The sequence below is a fragment of the Pseudorca crassidens genome, chromosome 17, assembly GCF_039906515.1.
Source record: "Pseudorca crassidens isolate mPseCra1 chromosome 17, mPseCra1.hap1, whole genome shotgun sequence".
NCBI classification, from domain to species: Eukaryota; Metazoa; Chordata; class Mammalia; order Artiodactyla; family Delphinidae; genus Pseudorca; species Pseudorca crassidens.
The window spans coordinates 28524165-28549267 of NC_090312.1; positions in this window are offsets into that span (position 1 = coordinate 28524165).

Here is a 25103-nt window from a genome sequence, read left to right on the forward strand (position 1 = left end):
AGAGCAACGTTTTTTGTTTGTTTGTTTTTTAACTTGTAGCCAAGCAAAAATGCCTAGACCCACGTGAGGGCAGGCCGGGATGCAAACAAAGATCTGCCAAAGGAGTAGGCAGAAATGGAAACTGAGATCCAGGCAAGACTGAGCCAGCATTTCTAGGGCAGAGCCTACAAATGTCACCAGAGGGAACAGTACTATGGTGACTGTGGTGGCCAGAGTTGATTACGGAAGACCAGCAATTGGATCAATGATGCGGACTATGCTGCTAAGAGTAAAAGAAAAAATAAGGTCAAGAATAAAATTAAGCCCTGTAAGAACAGTCCTTCTGAGTCTTTTTGATAACCAGGTGAAAGCTCTCTCTGGGAACATGCATAAAGGCACACGGCAATGTGTATGCAATTACAGGGAGAACCCAGGTGCCCTGAAGTGCAACTACAGACCTCCCACACATTCTGCCCAGGTTAAGAGACCCTATTACGGACTCAAAATATGAAATTACCCAAGCACTTCATTCCTTATGATGAGTGCTTCAAAGTAAGGTGGCTTACAATTTTATAGAAATAAGACAGGTATAGATTACAATAAAGAAATCAACTTAATTGCAGGGACATATACTATGTGGAAGCTCTGAAAATGACTGGACATATTATCAAAGAACACATTAACTTGGTATAAGATGACTACCTTGTTCCACTAAGTGTGACAGCAAATATCAGGAGATATACGTTGACAGTTTAACATAGCACTATAAGTACAAAACTAAGGATATTTTAGGGAAGACCTTCCCACACAGTGATATAATCACTTCATAGACATTGATTAGATTGCTTTTAAGAAACTAAGAGATTTTGTTTGAGTGTTTTAAAAGCATTCTTAAGTTTTCTCTTTTGTTGAATCTCATTTCATACACTTCATCCCCCAGAATAACCTCTTCAAGAACAATGACCTAGGAAACAAAATTCCTCTATCATCTCTGTAACTTAGTCAGAGGCAACTCTTTCTGAGACTGTCATTGCATGTACCACACTGGGTGAGCTCAGTGACTGGTTGGGTGACAGGGATTCCTGTGAGGTCCCCACTAGGTCTGAGGGGCTGCACAGCCTCAGTAACTTAAATTAAATCATACAGATATTAATTCAGTACTAGAAAAAGCAACCGGCATTTAGGGAAGATGGATATTTTTAATCTCAGATGTCAGAAAACATTCCAGATTGGTTTTACATTATTATATTGATACATTTAACATTTTCTTATTGTTTCAAATGAAAGTTGACATTTAAACAGAATTTACCAAAAAATAAATAACATATATTAATAAATATCACGAGTTGTAAAAATGTGCTTGCCCTAGCTAATATGAAGTTCATTTTGGACTTTTAAAATATATATGTGTATATGTGTGTGTGTGTGTGTGTGTGTGTGTGTGTGTGTGTATAGTGTATTGTTTATAAATGTTGAACCAACACAAAAAGACAAACAGGGTGATACAGGACATGGAAACGTTCTATTAATTCTGATACACTATTTTCTTGGCTAGAATTATGTAACTAATAAGTGTATTATTGAAATTCCTGCCTGAGAAAGCTTTGTTTAGGACAGAACCACCACTGTGACTCAGTGCCTTGTTTAAACCAAAGCTCATCCGAGTTCTGTACCCTTATGTGTTCTACACTGGCAGTACACAGAATAGAACCAAATAATTTAATTTCAGTGGACTTCAGATTCTAGAGAATCATTGATCACTCCCTCATAATAGTCCAAGTTAGATGTTTTGTGATAAAACACATCTATTTCTTTGTAGCATTGGCTTGGAGAATCAGAATGACTAGTACTAGAGTAAGCTTTAATAAAACATAATTACATTTGAACCTTAATAAATGATATTGGTTATGAAGAGTACTACTATACTTCTTCACAAGACAGATGGCAAATAAGTGAAACTTCTTATCCCAAGAGGAATTATCTCAGAAGCTTTAGTTGAATTTATAAAAGGTTCAAGAAAGCTCAGGGTATAGGAAACAATGGTTGACCAAATGTAAAAAAAAAAATTAATGAAGTGAAATTCAAGCTACAGTCAGCTTTGAAATCAGATTGGTCTTGTTCTGGCTGTCTGTGCCACTTTCTGAATAGCCTGAGAAAAATCTCTCAAGTAATTATAGCCCAGTTTTCTCATCAGCAAAATAGATATTATATATACATAGATTCATGTGAGAATTAAATGGAATAAATCTTGGCAAGAGCCAAGCAACACCTGGCACACAATAGGGATTCAATAAAAGATAACTATAAGAATGAAGGTGACAGAGGCAATTTTAAGCATAGCAGCAATATACCAAGTTAGTCCTTGATTTGCACAATTCCAGTATGCATGAATTTTAGTTACCACTGTTTATAAATAACACAGTCCTCACAATAAGATGGTTTAAATTTTCATTATCATGGTGTGCTAACTGTAATTGCATAAAGTACAAACTTTGCTGCTAGATCTTTGTTCCAAAAAGCACTGCTTCAGTAACAGATATGCATCATAATTATTGACCAATTACATCACTTCTTTCAGATCACTTTGGTGGCTGTTCATTGAACATATGGATTCGGTTCATGCACAGACAGCTAAGCATATTGTTGCATTGCCTCTTTGTCTCCTAGTGATACATATATATAAAACTATGCAAAAATGAATAATCCAAAGAGAGAGTTGGTGAATAAAGATGAAAATGAAGAAAAGAAACAAAAATTTACCAAAAGTAAAATAAAACTTAAAAGTAAATTGAGTTACTAATCTTGGGAATGTTGACATTACTGCAATTAGAGAGACTCCAGATATGAAGCTAGAGGAACTTAGTGAAGGTAAACTTATCAACTTAAATGAGGAAAGTGGTTGTGACACAAAAAAGAAAGAAAGAAAGAGAGAAGGAAGGAAAGAAGAGAAAGAAAGTTTCCCAGAGGAGGTGACAGTGGCCAAAAACAAAAACAAACAGCAAAAAAAAAAAAACAACCTCCACATTAAAGGAATTCATGGGCATATTTCACAGTATTCAAGCACAAAAGATAAAATATTGGAAGTTGAATCAAACTATGAAAGGAATATGACAATTTGTCAAGGCATAGAAGGGATGCAGGTTCCATACTGTAAGTTATTCCACAAGAAGAAAAAGGCAAGAACTGTCCAAACTACTCCTCATACATTTTTAACACATACTTTGTCAATGTTTCTAATGTTTTAGAACACAGTGTAGTAAATATTAGTTTCACTATTTTTTTCATTCCCTATAAATTTATAACAGATTGTAAGAAAGTCTTTAATGTTGTAACAAAAATATTTAAGGATCACAGAAAAATCATAATTTTTCCTGTGGCTTATTAAGATTGCTTTGCATGGTTTCAACATATACATTCATTTTTATAGTTCTGGGCTACAGTGGAAAGCGAGGAATATCTGTATCCACTTTGAAGGGAGACTACCATGTGTGTCTGCCCTCCTCTGCACCTTTCACCTAAATTCCCTTAGTAATGTAATGTAGAGCCTTAATTCCTGGGTTTGAAGTTGTCCACTTTCCCTTAGGCTGTATTTGAATGGACTGGGGAGGAGGGCAAAGAGCAGAGGGCATGAAGTTCAAGAACTAGGAATTGCCCAAGAACTTACTTAAGAGACAAGTAGTCTAATTTCAAGGTATGTACCCACATTCTTCTCTCTCTCACTTTCCTAAATATGCAGCTCTTGGTAACTAAAAATCATGCAATAAGAAAAGAATAGGCACATTATAATTTGTACTATTGTCCTTTAAAAATTAGGAGCAATGATAGAAAAAAAAAAGATGTATTGAATCTAAATAAATCTCCATGCCTGTGCAAAATCATCCTCTTCAATATACTTTGTAATACTTCATCTAGGCTAGTTTTAAATGCCTCCAGGAGTTGTACTGGAAATATTGTACAGAATAACTCTATTCTCTAAACTTGCTAACCATAATGAGTTGTAATAAGGGTGGAGTGGCAGCCAGAATAATATTTCCATTAAATTTTTGTCAATTTAAGTAAATCATATAGTGATATTTTCTTCTGTGTAGATATTTTAATCATCTTATTTACTGGTATTGCATATGTTACAGAAAATTCAGGGGAAAAAAATGAATCTATTTTCTGGTCCTAAATGGCAGCCAGCTGGATATGTAATTACTCTAAATGACATTCACACTAAATTACAGGCAGGTAAAAGTTTTGTTGAACAGTCTCAGAATAAATGGACCAATAAAAGGCTATTAAGAAAAAATGCTACTGTATTAAATCAATCTATTGTGGAATAGCTCCATTTCAAGTGGTGTACTGAATTTTAAGAAAAGCAAGAAAACCTTGAGGGAAGACATAGATTAATGTTATTGTCTTCTCAGATACTAAATGTAAGGGAGGTTTCAGCTCATACTTTCTTTGAATTGATTGAAGACAGAGTGCTTTTGAAAGCCACTTTTAATTTCACTTCATTTCTCAGGACAAAGCTTTTCTGAGAGGGAATAAAGTCCCAGGGAAAGCAGGGTACTGTGTGATGGGATCACTGGGCAGCAGAAGAGCCACGTTTTTCTGCATGAAGCAGAGATCAGTCAACATGATTCTGTGTATTTCTGCAGGCACATCCATTCTGTTCTATTACTGTTTTATCCATCTATTTAGGTAATGGACATTTCTGTCTCTTCTTCTCTTCCGCATAGTCTTCCTCTTCCTCTTGTCATCCTCCCCTCCTCTCCCTTCCCCTCCCCCTCCTCTCCCTTCCCCTCCCCCTCCTCTCCTTCTTCTCCTTCCAGTGTTTCCTGTTCCTCCTCTTGCTCTCCTTTTCCTTTTCTTGTTGTTCTTGTCCTCTTCTTTCTGATTCTGCTTAGTGGTAATATATTTATCACACACTGTGAAATAATTTACCTTTTTGAGGCTCCATGTTTTCATGAGCAATATGGTATAACACTTATTTTGGAGATTATTGAGATAACATGTCTTAAAAGATAAACTGAGCCACATTAAACATTTTTAAGAGTTTTTGTGAGCAAAAATCAATTCGAATCAGGCAGCACCAAACTGGCAGTGGTTAGGAGCATTCCACCAACTGTGGCTCAGGAAAGACTTTATAGGACAAAGGCAGAAGCAAAGCAAGGAAATTATTGATTGGCTGCAGCTTAAAGCCTAGTTGACCGTTTGTGATTGATTGTCCTTAGGTTTCAATTTTTAAATTTGAGGCAGTTACAGGCTTAGATTTCAGTTTGCTTAAGTAGCCCAGCATGGCATTAGAGGCACCTCAGTCTAACGGCCTCCTTGTGTAATTAATTTAATGCATGTGTGAAAGTACATACCATAATATTTGACATACAATTAGCTCTTGAAAAATAACAGTTGATTATATTCACATATATCTAAATAGTTGAACCTGAAACCATGTAAAGTTTGAAAATGTGAATTTTTGAGGGTTTGGAACACAAGAGTTTTCTCTGAATCTGAGAAAAAGTTTTGCACAATGTTCTCAGTAACAATAGTCCCTTTACTAGGAGCTTTTTAATTATATAGCAAATCTTTTCTTAGTACTTGTCATGTTTAACTCACTTAATCCTAATCATAACTTTATGAGGTATCTTTAGTATTACCATTTCCATTTTACAAATAAGAACATCGAGACACAAAGATATTAAGAATTCACCAAAGTTACCCAGGTATTAAGTGGCAAGTGAAGGTGTGAACCCAGGAAGTCTGTTCCTCATTCTGTCCTTTAGCCTGTCTGCTATGCTTTGGTAAAATTCTAGCTTAAGACTGTAAGAGAAATATACCCAAAGAAACAATTGCCTTAAAGAAATCAGGGTGATAATGGTAGGCATAATAGATGATGAATGTTTAAAGTTTAAGAAAAAGAAGAGTTGACAGTAAAACATCCAAAAACAGAGATATTTTTCTCTAATTCAGAATGAGAATAGCCAGTGTGGCTGATCAAAAAATTTAGCAAATCTAATATTTGCAAGAGCCAGTGTGTAGCATTTCAACTGTCATAGTCTCTGCCCTTCATCCCCCTTCTATTTATTTTTCTTTATCTTGACTTATTACTTGTCCATTTGCATTTCTCTGTAATGAGTATAAACGTTCATTTTCAATACACTTGTTAACCATCCAATTTTTCTCTTCCTTGACTTGCTTATTTATGTTCATTGTTCATTTTCCCATTTGGGTTTTTTTTGTATTTTTCTTTTGGACATAAATGAGTTTCTCTTTATTGAAGTCTATATTTATAAACATATATAAAAACAATAACTGTGTACAGTGTATCAATCAATGTACGTACAGAGAAATGTGTTAAATCTACCACAGTTACATATATTATCAGAGCTGAAAGACAACTGATAACTAAATACCATCTCTATTTTGACATTGAGAACCTAATATCAGAGATTAAGTGATATTCATAAGGCTGCAAAGTACCACCAGATGATGGTAGAATCAGGACTGGACTCCAGGTACCCTAACTCCAAATTCAGTACTTATTTCCAGTAATTCATCCTTTTCCCCAAAGATGCAGTTATTCAGGCTTATCTGACTGCATATACGTGCATGTGTATGAGACCTCTGCCCTAAAGTTAATAGCATTAGTTTAAAAAGAAAGTGTTATTTTAAAATATAATTATCCCTGTAAATATCAATGAACACATTTGATTTGGCTGCTAATGCAACAAGATGACAAAAGAGTTGTTCTGCCTTTTTCTTATCAAAGTCTTGGAAAATGGATAACTTTGTTAAAGAAAGAGCGTATGTCATCCAGTGTCAACTGAAGTGCAGAAAAAATAGCACAGAGAATATTGGTTCTTATATATTTGAAAAGTACCTTAAAATTCCTATTTTCAGGGCTTCCTTGGTGGTACAGTGGTTGAGAGTCCGCTTGCCGATGCAGGGGACACAGGTTCGTGCCCCAGTCCGGGAAGATCCCACATGCCGTGGAGCGGCTGGGCCCGTGAGCCATGGCCGCTGAGCCTGTGCGTCCGGAGCCTGTGTTCCACAACGGGAGAGGCCACAACAATGAGAGGTCCGCGTACTGCAAAAAAAAAAAAAAAATCCTATTTTCAAAGGAATAGTATAGGTAATTGGATGGTACCTCATTAATAAGAAAATGAATCAGTAGGTCAACTTCACAATGAAACTGGAATGTACATTACTGAAATTCCAGATCCTTTATAATTAAAAGTCCAAAGCATTATAATTTTATCTTTAGTTCTTTTAAAAGTAAAAGCTGGGGCATATTGACAGGAACTTCTCAGCCAATTCAATAATACATAAACTCAAGTTTTACATATTGCATATGGAACTTGCATGTCTCTCGAAGTGAGTTTTGAATGTTATAGCAAGTTATAATATACAAAATACATTCCTCTGAAGATCAGAATTTTAGGAAATCTATTACTTCCTTTATGTGAATCTCAAAGAAAAATATTATTTTGTTTAAGTAAAAACTTTTCTTTTTATGCCGTAATGAGATGTAGAGTAATGGGAGTTGTTGTGATTGTACCTTAAGTTGGTCCCTTTTTAGTGATAATGCTTTATTCATCAGTAATTGGCCATGGAAGAGTAAGTATCAACCACCTTGTTTAGTTTTTCGAAGCCAGAATCAGACTGTCAGACCTCCACCCCCTTGCTATTATCTGCTATTCCAGTTAATTCCTATCAAAAGTCATCCAATGAGGGCTTTGATCAATACATTGTATGAAAAAAAGTCAGCTCCTTCACTCTCACATAACAAGAATTTGTTCATACTCAAAACTGCTTATCTAAGACAGGCCCTAAAGGGAAATTTTATAATTGTATCCATCATATTTATAAGGTTGAGCCACTATTTTTTTTTTTTTTTTTTTTTTTGCAGTACACGGGCCTCTCACTGTTGTGGCCTCTCCCGTTGCGGAGCACAGGCTCCGGACGCGCAGGCTCAGCGGCCATGGCTCATGGGCCCAGCTGCTTCGCGGCATGTGGGATCTTCCCGGACCGGGGCACGAACCCGTGTCCCCTGCATCGGCAGGCGGACTCTCAACCACTGCGCCACCCGGGAAGCCCTTGAGCCACTATTTTAATCACTGATATTTAGAAGTGCTAATATGATGATTCTCTTCCTGCACATTCAATACTGTGCCTGCAAATCTTAGTTCAAACTGGAGATATGTGAAATTCTGTAATTTTCTTGCAGAGTAATTTACAGTTTTATCTGGCTGCAATCATTCAATTACACTACATACCAGGAACTCTATTAATTTAGAGATAGAGTTCCTTTTGTTATTCTTTTATTATCAAATATATAAGTCAGAGTATACGGAGGCTTCACCAGGAAGAAAGCAGCCTTCATGATAGGCTGATGGAAGAATCTTGGGGCATGATGAGCTTGGACTAGAGGATCTATGGTTTATTTTAGCTGTGAAACCAAGCCAGCACATAAAGTTCCAACATCCAGGAGAATCTACACACTTTAACTCAGGATACCATTGATCTTTGAGCTCTGACCACTTTCTTTGCCCTGGTGGGTAAAGTATTATAGCCCTGAGTTTTTGAACAGAAGTAATAATTATAGTTTGATTAATTCGTAGCACCATACATCCCACTGCATTACCTGAGCTGAAACAGAGCATAAGTCAGTGACTAGAAGAAAATATCAAGGTCTTTGATGAGAAGAAAGAATAGGTATTATATCAGAGATGCAACTAAATAGACAGTTTATACAAGTGAACACAAGTGTCCTTAGGAGGATACCAAATCAACTGCACGTCCATATTGAGATTTAATCAAGAGTAACAATAGCTTGGAGGGCATGAGAATTCTTAAGAACGTATCTCAGGGTTTTACTAATGGAGAGTATTTGCAAATTATAAGTAAACCTTCTTCTATAAAAAAAGGTCAGGACTTCCCTGGTGGCGCAGTGGTTGAGAGTCTGCCTGCCGATGCAGGGGACACGGGTTCGTGCCCCGGTCCGGGAGGATCCCACATGCCGCGGAGCGGCTGGGCCCGTGAGCCATGGCCGCTGAGCCTGCGCGTCCGGAGCCTGTGCTCCGCAACGGGAGAGGCCACAACAGTGAGACGCCCGCATACCGCAAAAAAAAAAAAAAAGTCAAAGGGGGGGAAACATGAAAATAATAACATTTATTAAATACTCATTGCAGTGGAAGGACTGTAAATGAAGAGCTTCCCTTGGCTGTTTCAAGGAACTTCAACTTCAACGTGACATTAAGTTAATTCATAAACACTTTCTTCCACAACCAAAATTATTTATTTTCTAACGTTCACTAGATCGTACCACAATTCACCTAGTCTCACAAGTCAGAAATCTAGGAGCTATCCATGACACCTCCATCTCACCCCAAAATCCCATCCAAACTCTGATTCTCCTTCTCAACTATCTGTCCTTCGCCTCTGTCTCCATTGTCATCACCTTGCCCAAGTTACCAACATCTCTCTTTTAAAATCTACTTCACTACATTACAGCCAGGTTGATCATTTTAAGATGCAAGTCAGATTATTACACTCCTCTGCTTAAAACCACTCAACAGCTGCCTAAGGTCATGAGAATAATGACTGGAGTCCGGGCATGACCTCATTTCCATCCTACTGCCTCATATTCTGAAGAGTTAAATAAGGTTAAAGAATTTCAATAGTTAGTAAAATATCATGCATCTGGAAAGTGATAGAGCTGAAACGCAAACCTAGTTTTGGCTAACTCTAAATCCCATGGTTTTTAAATGTTCCATGCTATGCAATCCTCACAAAAATCCAATTTACAAATATAGCAACTACTTATTTAATTATATAAATTCTTGAACATCTATTTAATAAAACTATCTGTAATGTGCCAGTCATTGGTACTGGAAATAGGATGCTGAAAAAGACTGAGAATTTTTGTTTGCTCAAGGAGTTTACAATCTGGAGCAGGGGAGTGGATAGGTAGGTAGGTAGGTAGGTAGGTAGATAGATAGATAGATAGGTAGATAGATTTAAACAATGATGAGTGCTATAAAGGATCAAAAAAAGAAGATAATGGAATCAGTGGTAATGGAAGTGGAAAGGGTGATAGGCCAGTTCAGACTGGTTGATAAGGGAAGTGTCTCTGAGTCAGTGATATTTTAGCTGACCTTTGAATGATAAAAAGTCAGCAAAATGACTTTTTTGCAGTTATGAGAAACAGTGAAGGGAAAAGAATATAAATAAATACAGGATATACACTTTTTGTGTTTGAAAACTGGCTCTAGCATATACTAGCTGTGATTAATGTCATTTAATGTCTTCTTCATTAATTTCTATAAAATGGAAATAATAGTAATACCTACCTAAGAGTTATGATTACTAAATAACTTAATTTATAAAAAGGGGAGATTTGATTAGTACTTGAACGTGGCAAACACTAATTTAGTGTTAGCTATCACCACCACCATCATCATCATGATCATCATCTTGTTCATTCTAGGCAGAATAAATGGATTTTCAAGGTCTTAAAGCTGGAGCAAGCTTGGTGAGGTCACTGCTATTGTTATCATCCTAATATACAGAAGACTGAGCCAGGATTCTAACTATGGTGCCTCAGTTCAATCACTTTTCATCCTAGCTTGCCAAGTACATTGAATGTTAAGTAATAGACTAGCTCAAGTTCAGTTGTTATTTTCAGTTTCTCATGTCTGAGACTTAAAGGGTGACAATTATTTGCTTTAAGGAATATAAATAATTTGAGTTAAATAAACTTCTGGAATCCCACATATATTAACAGCTCACCATCTGTACCTTATTGCCATAGTATTCAAGTACTAAATAGAAATCACACTATATTAAAATAATACTGAGGCTCAAATATATTAAAATAATAGTACAAAGAAAATATTTTATTAAACTATCATAAATGTATGATTATATAAATGAATCACTTTATGTTGAGAGTGGTTAAAGTATTTATGGATGAATTATCTCCATTTTTGTAATACATTATCAAGTGATTCTGTAAAAAAGTTTATACACATATATAATATATAGAATATATTATATAAAATATATGACAAATATCAAAATAGTAAGAATATTTTTGGATATAGGTGATGGGTATATCAACCTTATTCTACCATTTATTATGTTTTTAAGTATTTTTGAATTATTTCATAACAAATAGCCTCCTTTAAATAAGCCATTGCGTTAGTTTAAATTATGGAAAATCACATAATGCAAAGGATCAGCTGAGGAAGAAGAACAGAGAAAAAGAATCTGAAGAGCATTCTAGAAAATAAGAAGATACATCAGAAGTAAGTACAATTCTAAACTAGAGAATTTTATAAAGTGAACACTATTTTAGTTTAGGTCTTCAAAAACGTGTACATTTTTTTTCATTCTTCAGGAGCAAACCACTTTGGACTTGCACTATAAAACCCATACATAATTATCTAGTTAAATATTACAATTTTAATAATTATATAGAATTTTAAATTCTTCATTAAAAATGAAGTTTTCAGAAACTTTAGAGCAAATGGCTAAGAAGGGCGGCAGCTCTCATGTTTTTCCCTGTTTCCTCTTTATATGGATGTTTATTCATTTGGACTTGATCTATACCTGTTCTCTTTCTGTTTATGAGTCCCAGTTTATGATTCTTGTGAAACTGAAGTGTTTCATCTTCCAAGCACATCATCCCAGGTCCTGAATAGCTTACATCCTAATACTCTAATTCTCAAAGTCTTATCTACTACATTGACATCAGAGGGTCCTTATGAAAGAAACATCAAGGACCATCAGAGTTGACAGACACAAATTGTGGAATGAGGTGTCTGTGAGACTTGAGAATTTGTCATAGTCTATTGCATCTGGGTTACTCATTTCAAGCTATATATAAGACAGTACTAAACAAGAAGTCAATACCACTAACATGCATTTGCCACCAGGGTCTTTGACCTGTGTCACTTTCTCTTAAAAAGTTGTATTGATGCAGCCTTACACTGCCATAATAGCAGCTTGTAATTGTCCTGTTTTGTTCACAGAAATATCCGGTGAGCTGTGAAGCCTGAAGTAGCATTTAATTTCAAAACTATGACTTTGACTAGAATAACACTTCACATGGAATAGCAATACTGAACTTCTCTACTGTATGTTCTTTGTCTTTTTTTAGAATGAAGGCAGTTTAGAAGTCAACTTGTATTCAGTGTATTCTCTCAAACTATAAATGCCTAAATAAGCTTAAGGCACTACAGATGGCACAAAACATGAACATGAAGTATGTTTTTATAAAAATCCAAAGCAATAAAATAGGGTTAAAATCATATCTGCCTGCAAACTTTTTAAGATGATGGACCCACAAATAGCAGACTTGTTAGTCTGTGACTCTCTCCAAGAGAGGGGACATGTAAGCATAAGGCCATGGAAAATATAATTAAAATTTTTAGGTCTAGTCAGTTTCTCAGTGATTATTTAAATGCAAGAGAACATGGATACCTTAAATTCATTTCTTGATTAAACAAAGAATAATAATCAAGCCAGATAGCCCATATTTTTAGTTAACACAAAGCTATAATTTCTCAAAGAGGAAGATAGTATTTAGAATACACATAGAAATAGTCTATTACACAAAATTAAAAATTTGATAGTATATTTAAAACACTTGATGCAAAATACAACTACTATAAACATATTCAAGTACTTTTATTCTCAGCAGGAAAAGTTAAAAATTAACCATCTTCAAAAATAACACTGCCTTGTGCAGCTTCTAGCCAAATGAATTTAATATCAAATCTGAGACATTTCATCTACAAAAAAAATATGTCTCTAAGAATATATTATAAAGTATTTACTGCATAAAATCTATTGGTAGCTAAGAAGATAGAGGTAATGACTATATTTTATAATGACACTTTTTCTTTAGAAAATCAGTCTTTGGTAAGTCAGGTGAACTGCAAAAAAGCCAGATCATGACAGCACGTTGAACGTGCCCTACTTAAAATTCAGCTAACTGCTCAAAAGAAAGTGAGAGCACAGTAGGAACAACTCTTTCCCTTGTGTGCCCTTAGAAGGCAGTATCCGGAGCAACTGCACAACATCATCCGAGGAGTCATCAGGGTTTGCCCACTGATGTTGTGCTCATCATGGTTTATGAATTGAGACAGTGAATTTTATTTACTTATTTATTTATTTTAATTAATTAATTTATTTTGGGCTGTGTTGGGTCTTTGTTGCTGCGTGTGGGTTTTCTCTAGTTGCAGTGAGTGGGGGCTAGTCTTCGTTGCGGTGCACGGGCTTCTCATTGCAGCGGCTTCTCTTGTGGAGCACAGACTCTAGGCACACGAGCTTCAGTAGTTGTGGCACGCAGGCTCAGTAGTTGTGGCTCATGGGCTCTAGAGTGGAGGTTCAGTAGTTGTGGTGCACTGGCTTAGTTGCTCTGCGGCATGTGGGATCTTCCCTGACCAGGGCTCGAACCCATGTCCCCTGCACTGGCAGGCAGATTCTTAACCACTGTGCCACCGGGGACGCCTGAGATGGTGAACTTTAGCACAAAGTGTCCTATAAAACAGCAGTCATTCTTGCTTGTTTTTCTTTCTTTTTCAGACAAGGTAGTGTACCTTTTAATAATAACTTCTATCTTCCCTGAATTTAATTTTTGTAGTTTATTAACTACTTGATGATAGCTTAGGGGTTGTGAATATTTAAAATGATCCTTTGTTGATTCTGATGCTGGGGTTTCATTTCCCTCAACCTTAGACTCAAACACAAAAAAGGAGCCTGAATTAAATTGTAAATGCTGGATGTCTTACAGGTTTTGCAGTTGACATGGATGTTATAGTGTGTTCCACATCAAATCAGTAACAATGTCAGGGCTAAATTCAGAATCAATAATTCCATGAGGTGGTTCCAAAAAAAAAAAAAGTAAAGGGAAGGGAAATTAGCAGCTATCTAGTGCCTTTCATATGCTCCCCTTCTCTACTGCGCCTGCACACCAGAGCTACCTGGATGGACTCTCTTGCCTCTGAATGCAGTTGTGGTCAGCCAACATGAAATAATGGTAGGAGAACAGAGGGAAGGAGGAGGAGAAGTCGGAATATTTATTCCGCCAGCTCCTTTGCTAGAGTCTCTCTGTGTCACATATTAAGAGAAAATTTTCTTTAAAATTAAATTTGAAACTCCTCTGAGTTCCACTGACCAATTCCTCCCTCCGTCTCTTTAAGCCAAAGGTGGTAACAGTTCTACCTTGCCCTTTCTCTACAAATCACTCACAACTTTGTAAATCATCCTTTATTAAACTCTTTTGAATATCCAGTTTTCATTCCCTTCTGCTTTCTTGCTGGAACCCTGAGGATCATTTATTTGTATCTGTATAATAATGCTTTAAAAACTATAACATATTTTAAGTAATTAGGTAAACATGTATCTCTCCACAAAAGCATGTTCCTTGAAAGAAATCTTACATGAATTTATGTCTTCTAGCGCATATTATTCTTTCACACAAAGATTAAGAACAAAAGTTCAAACCCGCACTTTGGAGTCTAACATTTATCAGCTTACAGGCTTTACATATGCAATTTATTTTCTTTCTTAAATCACCTTTAGACATTGATGGAATTATGTCAGCTATTGGTGAATGCAGAAAACGTTTAATGAAAGGTCATGGCCATGATTAGAGAATCACTGCTCTAAAGGGCACTGAATGAAATTTCATGTTATATTCTGTGGAAGATTAATTTAAATGACTTTCTCTAATGCCAAAAATATTTTTATTTTCCTATTGATACCCTATGAGCTTTACTAAACTGCATGCTGTTATGAAAGGCAAATCAGAACAGTTCTGTGATGGAGAAAATAATGTTAGAGATGGCAACAGTCAACTTCAATTTACAAGATTCTTACAACGATTCAGTGTATGGCATCTATAAAAATAAACTACAGAAAATGAAGACACAAATTACTTAGTGCTGTAGAACCGTCATGCTGTATCCTTTGGTTGTTATTCTAAAATAAGATTTTTGAATTTTTACCTACACACACACACACCAACTCCAAATGGTTATTTAATGTTCGTTAGGTAGTACACTCTGTTAATCCTTAACAAATATATACTCTATTGGGAAAAATAAAAGACTTGTAATATTTATATGGCAATAAAAAGAAGAAATAAACCTATGGTGTATTTTTAAAAATCACAAAGTAGGTATAGCTGTTGGCCAAGTGAATGGTAGAGGTATAAACCGTTGTGGGACCTGATAGAATAGGTCACAAGGAGAAGGGGTTTAAACGGAGACTGAAGGTAAAGAAAGCTTAAGGAATATCTTCTGAAGTAAGAAATACAAAAAACACAGAGGTGGAAGAGTAGGATGTTTAGAGAACAGCAAATAAATACGACTGGAGTTGAGCGTAATGACCAAAATTTGGTCAATATTATAGCTTAATTTGGATTTTATTTTAAAGGAAAACAATAATAATATTTGAGTTGAGAGTTGAAAGCTGTGTTTTAGGAAGACAGTTCTTTTTGTAGGGAACTAGATATTCATCCACCTGTTGACTGAAAAAAATGCACAACCTAAAATTTGGCAGATGTTCTGAGGCCTTACACCCAGAAGACAGCCTCTCAAATAGGTCTGAGGGACTGCTCCAAAGAGGTAAGGGAGGGGCCAGGATATATAGGGTTTTTGCAACAAAGACCAAGGTAGTTGGAACGTCAAAATATTATTGTTAATTAAAGAAAACCAGATACTGCGAGTGAATGAATTTATTTCTTGTCTATGTATAAGGGAAGATACAAAAGTCTGGGCTCATTGAAATCATTCCTTTGACATGCACCTTAACTATCTAGGGCCAGTATCCTGTTCTTTCCCTCAGGGTGCACTGCTGGGGGTGGTGCACCATTGGTGGTAGTGACTGATGGCTTGGTGGCCTCAGCATCCTTTGTTTTCTGATAAGGCAGGGAACGTTGTATCTTTCACACACCTACAAAGCAGATGATTTGGGCAAATTCCTTGATCTTGGTTTGCCTCAATTTCTTTAACTATAAAGTGATATATGAATATTATTTACTATATAAGGCCATTGTACGGAACAGATTAGAAAATCTTTATAAAACACTTAGAAGGCTGTCTGGCACATTATGAGCTCCCAATAGTTTCAACAGTTTTCATCATTACTACTGCTGTTTTTGTTGAAGGTAGCAGTGAAAATTTTTTTTTAAATGCAGAGGCAAAATGAGTAGTTGGAAGAACACTTATTCAGTAGTCTAAGAAGGATGTAGTAAGATTATGATGTAAAGTAATAGTGGTGACTGTAATATAATACAGCTGTGTTGTTTCAATCCACTAAATTAGTGGTAATTTGCTATGACAACAATAGGAAACTAATATAGATGTTGATACCCAGAAGTGGGATGCTGCGGTAAAAAGTACCTACAAATGTGGAAGTGCCTTTACAATTAAGCAATGGGAAGAAGCTGGAAGAATTCTGAGGAGCATGATTTTAAAAGCCTAGTTTGCCTTGAACAGACTGTTAGTAGAAATATGAATGTTAACAACTGCTGATAAGAGCACTGAGGAAAAGAGTATGCTTTCTTAGAGAATGCTTAAATCATCATAAACAGACCTCTACCTGATTCAGATGCTTTAGGTAACGAGCTTTGGAACTTCTCATCTGATAATTTAGATAAGATGTTGAACTTTGAGTTGATGCTGTAAGGAGTTGAGACTTTTAGGGATGTTGCAATAGAGTGAATGCATTTCGCGTGTGGTAAAAATGTGAATGTTTGGGGTCAGATGGTGGACTCTGATAGGTAGGATAAAGGCCCCCAATGATGTCCATGTCTAATGGATGTGTTACCTTATGTGGCAAAAAGAACTTTGCAGATGTTTAAATTACACATCTTGAGATAGGCAGATTATTCTGGATAATTTGGGTCGCCCTACAGGGTTCCTTATAAAAGGGAAAGGAGGTAGGACTATCAAGCTCAGGAGAGAGATTTAAACATCTTACTTGCTGGCTTTAAGAGAGAAGAATGAGCCATGAGCCAAAGAATCTAAACAGCCACTAGAAAGGGGAAAATTAAAGAAAGCTGACTCTTCCCTAGAGCCTCCAGAAGGAACGTAGCCGTCTGACACCTCTGTTTTAGCCCAGTAAGACCCACTGCAGACTTCTGACGTCCACAACTGTAAGATGATAAATTTGTGTTGTTTAAAACCTTAATACATGGTGGGAATTGAAAGGAAGAAAATATTATGAAGAATCAGCAAAACTTGGTGACTGATTTGATATAGAGAGTGGAAACAAATGAAGACATTGATAATGTTCCCATCATTTCAGGCCAGAATGGGAGAGTAATGTCTCCTTTCATAGACACTTGTTAATTAAAATATTTTATTATTTGAAAAAGCCCTTCACCATTCTCATTGCATGATGAAATTCCACTCTCTATTTTGTCTCAGTTATAACTGCCTTGATTAATTTTGGTGTTATCACACTTATGCTAATGTCTCATCTTTATAAAATACCATTGAACCTATGACTGCTTTCATTATGATGTAGGGATTCACTTCTGTGTAGAAAATGAGCCTCATAACAGCAGGCGCATTGCCCTCTAACTCTACAAGGCAAAACTGAATAAAATAAAGCTTGAAGTGAAGAAAAATTAGAATTTTTATTCAGTTCCCAAATGCAGTGTGCCTTTCATCACAGAAGAACAGAACTTTAGAAAGAACAGAAAGAATGTCTCCCCATGTCTGACCCACAGTTCTGTACATATGCTAATCAGCCTTATAAGAGGAGCTTGTTTCTCCATTTCAGGAAACATCTTTTCTACATTTTCTAAAAGAAGTGATTTTATAAATATTTTTTAAGTTGGTGTAGCATACTACCTCAGTCAATAGACCTCTACTTCACCACTAATGAAAGTTATACAAAGATTAAGGAAAAAAACTCCAGATGAATTACAAAGTAGAAACCTATACATACTTTGGTGTTTGTGCTCCCTCCAGGATGTATAATTCCTTCCCACCACCCTGCTGTTGCATGAGATGCCCTACTACTTGTGATTTTCTTGGATATAGTCAATAATTCCAAGTATATTTTGCATTATTGTTTCCTACTTAGGAGCCATGATGTAATTTTGACCTGTATCTAAGCTTATCTTCTTTCCAGTAAAGTAACAGAACAAGGTCTTTGAAATTTCACTTATACAGACATACGTACACAAACTTCAAATAGTTATTTAATGTATGATAGTCAAGACACTGTTAATCCTTAAGAAATTTACAGTCCAGTTGCTCTTTGTTGCTTCTGGGTAATAATGGCTTAACTGAGTAATAATCTTGTTTATTTTCCCACTCAGTATAAAAAAAAAGTGCTAACTTCAATTTTGATGGTTCCTATCTGGTGCTATTAATCCAAAGTCTATAATCATTCACGAAATTTTTCACATTAGTAAGGAAATATCATTCCTTTCCCCATCTAGGATTGTTGTGGAAAACATTTTCCTTTTATAATAAAATATTCAACATTATTGACCTAAAACATTTTCTTGTCAGTATCTTGACTTGTGAATTGAATTGTAATAAAAGAAATTGTCAACATGTGTCAAACTCTAGATAAAGGTGAAAATTTGTGGTGACTGATTGACATTCAGCTGTGTGTCTTAATGCTTTACAAGTAATAGTCTCCTCACTTTATGGAATCAGTCCCTTATTTAAAGTGACAGTTTATGAATAACAAGAATTTTCAAGAGCAACCTTACACAAAGTAATTTTTGTCTCATTTTCTTTTGTAATAAATGGCTACTGCATGTTGTCATAGTTTCATTTTCGTGTACTTTTTGTTACAGCCATAAATGTAAAAATTAAAGAAACCTACTGACACTATTTTAAATTCTTATTTCTACCCTCCACTGTTCATCAGTGGTTCAATATAGAATCCCAGCTATCTTAATCGTTGCCTTTAGCACAAATCATTTCAACATCAAGCAATCTTTTATTCTGGAAAGTATTTCCTTAGACTACTTCTAAGGTCCCACAGTGTACAATATTTGAATATTGTGGAGCCCACATTTAAATTTCCAACAGGGTTTTAATTAGGGCTTGAGCAATGCTAATGCACTTATTTTCTCTTCCACTCTTAATGAAGCAAACTCACATCAAGAACATACACAGTTTATAAACTGCACCGATTTCTCAAATATTTTCTCCTGTACTTTTCTTTTTTTAATGTAAGGGTTTCTTTCAATTTACTTATTTATTTGTTTATCTATCTATCTATTTATTTATTTGGCTGCGTTGGGTCTTCGTTGCTACACGCAGGTTTTCTCTAGTTGTGGCGAGCAGGGGCTACTCTTCGTTGCGGTGCACGGGCTTCTCATTGCGGTGGCTTCTCTTGTTGCGGAGCACGGGCTCTAGGCAAGCGGACTTCAGTAGCTGTGGCACGTGGGCTCAGTAGTTGTGGCTCATGGGCTTAGTTGCTCCACGGCATGTGGGAACTTCCTGGACCAGGGCTCGAACCCGTGTCCCCTGCATTGGCAGGCGGATTCTTAACCACTGCGCTACCAGGGAAGTCCTCTCTGCTGTACTTTTCTATGGCTAAAGTTTATCCATCTATCTTATATTTGTGGTATTTCATTTTTTTACTTCTTTATACTCCATGAAAGACAGATAAATATTTTGGGAAGAAATTATTTGGTGCATGTGTATGTTGGTGTTCATTTTTCAGTATGAGAATAAATAATCAAAACATGCTATTTAAATTTATGTGTTCTGGGCTTCCCTCGTGGCGCAGTGGTTGGGAGTCCGCCTGCCGATGCAGGGGATACGGGTTCGTGCCCTGGTCCGGGAAGATCCCACATGCCGCCGAGCGGCTGGGCCCGTGAGCCATGGCCGCTGAGCCTGCACATCCGGAGCCTGTGCTCTGCAACGGGAGAGGCCACAACAGTGAGAGGCCCGCGTACTGAAAAAAAGAATATAAATTTATGTGTTCTGCTTTCTGGAAGACCCAAATGCTGTATAACTGATTGCCTGTAAATATTTAATAAGCAAAGGGGAAAATACAAGAAAAAAAACTAAGGTTAAAGATTCTCTTTCAGAATATTATACTAATTTCAATCACATATACTTCATCAAATTTTAAATGAATTCCCAGTCTCTGTACCTGTCCCAGACTTCCCTGTCTCTGTGACTTCGTTCACTCCTCCCCAGCTGCCTGAAATGCCAATCACTTTCTCTTTATACTCCATTCCTCTGAAAATGCTATCTATTTGTTGGCATATGCTGTGGTATCTGTTTGAAGATATGAATTTGGCTACAGAAGAGTAAGATGATCATGGGCTCATTAAAACATAAACATGAAAGGAGGCATAGCTAACAGGTAAATGAATGGAAGGAGACGAGGCAAATACAGACATGTCTCAAAATCATGTTGGACTGATTGGAAAAGCTGGAAATGAAGTTCAAAAAAAGAAACCAATACCATAATGTTCCATGTAGGAAAGTGACTTTAGAAAAAAATCTGGACTTAAAGGAAACAGTAGGTCATGCAGAGGAAGAAAAGGATTGAAGGTTAATCCAAAAGCAAAAGTTTAACGTAAACACCTAGATGACACTTTAGTTGCCAGCAACAGTAAATGTAGGCAGTTATTTTTAGATATCATAAAGGCTAACAGAAGGTTAATGCTGCAAGCGTCATTGAATTTTGATGTTACATAACCCTGAGAGCATTTATTTAACATTGATGGGAAACGTTCCATAATGAAATGAAACATAATATCCAGTCTAAAGCCAAACAAAAATTGGAAGTAAATCAGACAGATACCAGATGATAAGATAAATGCTGATACACATATCCGAATCTATTCAGTAATGATTGGGTGTAACAATATAGGAATCACTATTGCCTTATGAGTGAATACTAGAAATGTTAACTCGAGGACAGCAAAGTTACTGTCTTGACTAACTTACTAAACTTCTCATGACATTGCAGATCCCTTGGCTTCTGGATCTGCTCGGTCAGGGCTCAATACCTGTGAGATGATGGAAAGGTTACCTGACTTAACCTCCGTTTCCCTACAATTACATTTGCAAAAGTGCTTTATAAATTGAAACAATGTAATCCAGTATTATAGAACAGTATGCTGTATATAGAATCCAAAGCTTAACAACTATTTTGAGTGAAGAAGAAATCATACTTCATAAAGAAATTGATTTCACTCAGATAACATTAATCAAGAAACAAAATCTCATTAACTTTGCAAGTTGTTTAACCTAGATGAAATTCACTTTTAGATAGAGTTTAAGATAAAGTTTATGGGGTTAGATAGGGTTAATGGTCTTTATGGTAGAGTTAATAGTACCTGGCTTTAAGGGATTTAAGGGCTTTATATAAGATGAGATGAATAATATTTCTGACTCAGAGAAAGGCCCAGAGAAGATGCTCAAGAAATGTCACTTTCTTAACATACTGCCTGCCCTTCATATGTGTAAAAAGGCCCATATGTCCTACAATCTGCCAAATAACCTTATATCCTTTTATTCAAATCATTTTAAAGTAGGTTCTTAATATATTGAACCATTACATTTGACTTCTGTACATTGTAGCCACTGGGATAGAGTTTCTGACTATCCCTTTCTTGGGATTTGCTTTTTACCCCTGGTTGTTATAAATGGCATGCCAAATTGTTCTACATGCTAGATCCGTAATTCAAAGAAGGAAAAGACATTTAGTTCCTAGTCAGAGAAATTTGATATGCTCTTCCAGGTTTGATGACCACCATAATTAATGCCTTCATACATTCAAGCACTTCTATTTTAAATGGATACAATACATTCATTGAAGTGGGAGAAAGAATATTTTTTCTTTATATCACTTCACGTGGTACTTAATGAAGATACATTAACCTGGAAAACATGAACCCTAGAACTTTTCTCAAGAAGACTGTCCATGAGGCCCTTGTTGCAAAATCCAGTGGAGCCCTTTAGTTGTTTTTAGGTAGTATTTTGTTTTGTTTTTAACTTTTCTCCAGCATTCGATGGTGTAGCCTTCTCAGAGGTCAGTTAAAGGCAGTGGTTCTCAGTGTGTGGTCTGAGCACCCCTGGGGTTCCAAGACCCATTCTGAGCATCTGCAAAATCAAAACTATTTTCACAATATTATGAAGACATTTTTGGCACTTTTCACTGTGTTCATATTTGTACTGATTGTGTAAAATCTATGTTGGTAGAACCAGTGGCACCTTATCACCAACCAAGGCAGAGGCCACAAACTGTACCACAGTTTTTCACTACAACATACAGTTAATACAAAATAAAGTCATTTCACTGAATAATACCCTTCATGAAATAGTAAGAAATATTAATTTTATTAAATCCCAACTCTAGAGCACATGCGATTTTAACATTCTATATGACAAAACAGAAAGTGCACATTAAGCAATTTGGCATCCTTTCGTGGATACCAAAGGACAACTCTTGTGCAATTGAATTGTAGGCTTCTGGATTAGCTGCTTTATTCATGGAACACAATTTTTACTTGAAAAAACAACTAACAGGTAGACCATGGTGATTTGGATTTGAGTATTTGTCAGACATTTTGTTGAAAACAAACGTAGTGAACTGTTTCTTCAATGAAGACAGCTGACAGCATGTTTTGCCAATGATAAAATTTGAGCTTTCAAGAGAAAATTAGAATATTGGAAAACTTTATCTGCCACCATGCGCTTGACAGCTTCCCAATACTTTTCTGATAAGGACAGCAGTGATATTGATAACCATAATTTTTAAATATTATATATCAAAATATGTCAACATTTGAAAGATCTACATAACTAGTAAGCTAGTATTTTCCAAATGACCTACAAGAGATGATACAAAATGATGCAAAGTTAAGGATTCTTTTAAAGTTCAAGATAGATCAAGGAATTTTAATGTGATACAGTACAAGAAGTTATTTGATATGGTTTTAGATGTCACATTGTAACTAACCTTCAGGAAACTATCACCAGTCAAGTTCTGGTGTAATATCTGGTGTAATATCAAAGAAGAATATTTACAATTATCATAAAAAGCTATGAAAATACTCAACTCTTCTCCAGCAAAATATCTATGTGTGGCCAGGTTTTCTTCACACACCTGAACTCAAACAACATATTGCAGCAGAATAAATGCAAAAGCAGATACAAGAATTCATCTGCCTTATATTAATCTGTACATTAAAGAGATACGTATAAAATTTGACTCATCTCACTAAAATTTTTTTGAAAATGTAGTTATTTTCACAAAAATCATGTATTTTGTTAACATTAAATGAATCTATTATTGTTGTGGTTAGAAAATTGATAAATGTTTTCAACTTTCTCAATGTTATGTCTAATATAATAAACATCAATAGCTGTAGTTTACAAATTCTTTGGGGTCCTCAAAGATTTTTAAGTATGAAGGAATCCTGAGACCAAAAATTTTGAGCACTACTAAATTGAAGCTCTGAATTGTGCTCTAAAAAAGGAGTCTTTAACTTCTGTGGTTATATGACATCATTCTCATGGATTTTTTCCTACTTCTCTGGAGCTCCTTGTCAGTCTCCCGTTCAGGTACTTCTCTTTATTTGCTCTTTCCTTTCATGCTAGGGGACCCCACGTTTCTTTCGTCGGTTCAATTTTGTCTCGCTCCATATTCCCCTGGATGTTTTCCAGGCTCTTTGAATGTGTTAATCACTCCCAAATCTACATCACCAGGCCAGAATCCGGTATTCTAACGTTCTTGTCCTATATCTAAATGTCTACTGGATATTTCCATCTTGTGTCCCACAAATGTACCAGATTCCACAATTCTAGCAATGAGCTCATCAAATCTTTAGTTCAGAACTCTGATGGTTTCCCTTTCCATGAATGGTATCACTATTCATCCAATCATTTAACAAATAGTTAGGATCAGGGGGAGGTCACCCTAGACTAGCCTATCCCATAATCACCCTATTCAGTCACCATACCCCATATCCTACAGGTATTACCACCTGAATATCTCTTTAATTAGTATTTTTATTTCCTCTACTGTCATAACCTTGGTTAAGACTTCCATCATTTCTTATTGAACTATTGTAATAATCTCTTAACAAGGTTGCTATCTCCAGCAACAGTCTCTTAAAATTCATTCTCAAAAATGCAGCCAAAGTGATGTCTCAGTTTCTTTCCTGATTAAAATATATCCCCATAGACTTCAGGATAAAATTAAAAGTCTTTGAATATCAGGCCTTCATGATCTGGGCCATATCAAACTCAATACCTTCATCTCTCACCACTGCTCAAAATAAAGAACTAGAATTTCAATGACTTGCTCTCGGACAATTGATTCCACATCTCATCTCCAGGCAACATCAAAGAATAGTCAAGTTGAAAGGACCTTTAGAGATAAGGTAACCATGTACTTTATCATGCAAACCAGGACACTTTTGAAAGTGAAAACGGTGCTATTAATAATTACATTGGGATAACAGGTGTAAACCAGGACTGTCTCAGGCAAAAGAGCCTGTGTGATCACCCTACCTAGAGATTAACTAGTCCATGAGAGAACTTGAGTCATTCAAGTGAAAATGATAATGCTGGTCATAACAATGATTAGACTAGAATCAGCCTTTCCTATCTCCCAGTCCTTTGCCTTTTCTTCCATGTTATGCTGTTTTTCAAATAATTCTCTTTAGAAAAAAATCAAGTAGCTTAACTGTTTTTATAGTAAGATGTTTGTAACTTTTCATATAATTATAGTAAACATATGTGGTAGCTTCATTGCAGTCAAAAGTATCACTATTAAGGGGAGTTCTGCAATGTGTAAGAGGGATAAAAAAGATCAATGTAATATGCATAAGAAGATTCCACTTCAATAGGAAGGTAATGGTAAAAGATGGCTTGGATCCCAAATCTCCAAGTCCTTGATTAGGGAACTTTATAACCACTGCCACTCTGGCTGGGTTACCCAAATGTGCTTTTAGCATGTGAGTGGGTAGTTGTATGAATGAGAAAGAGAGAGGGAGAGAGATTCCCATACTACTCCCTACCCGGGTGAACTAGACTGAGTCATATAACAAACCCAGAGACTCATTTACCCCTGCCCTTCACTAATCACCTACTCTAGAAGCTGATCTACATAGCTTCTTCTTG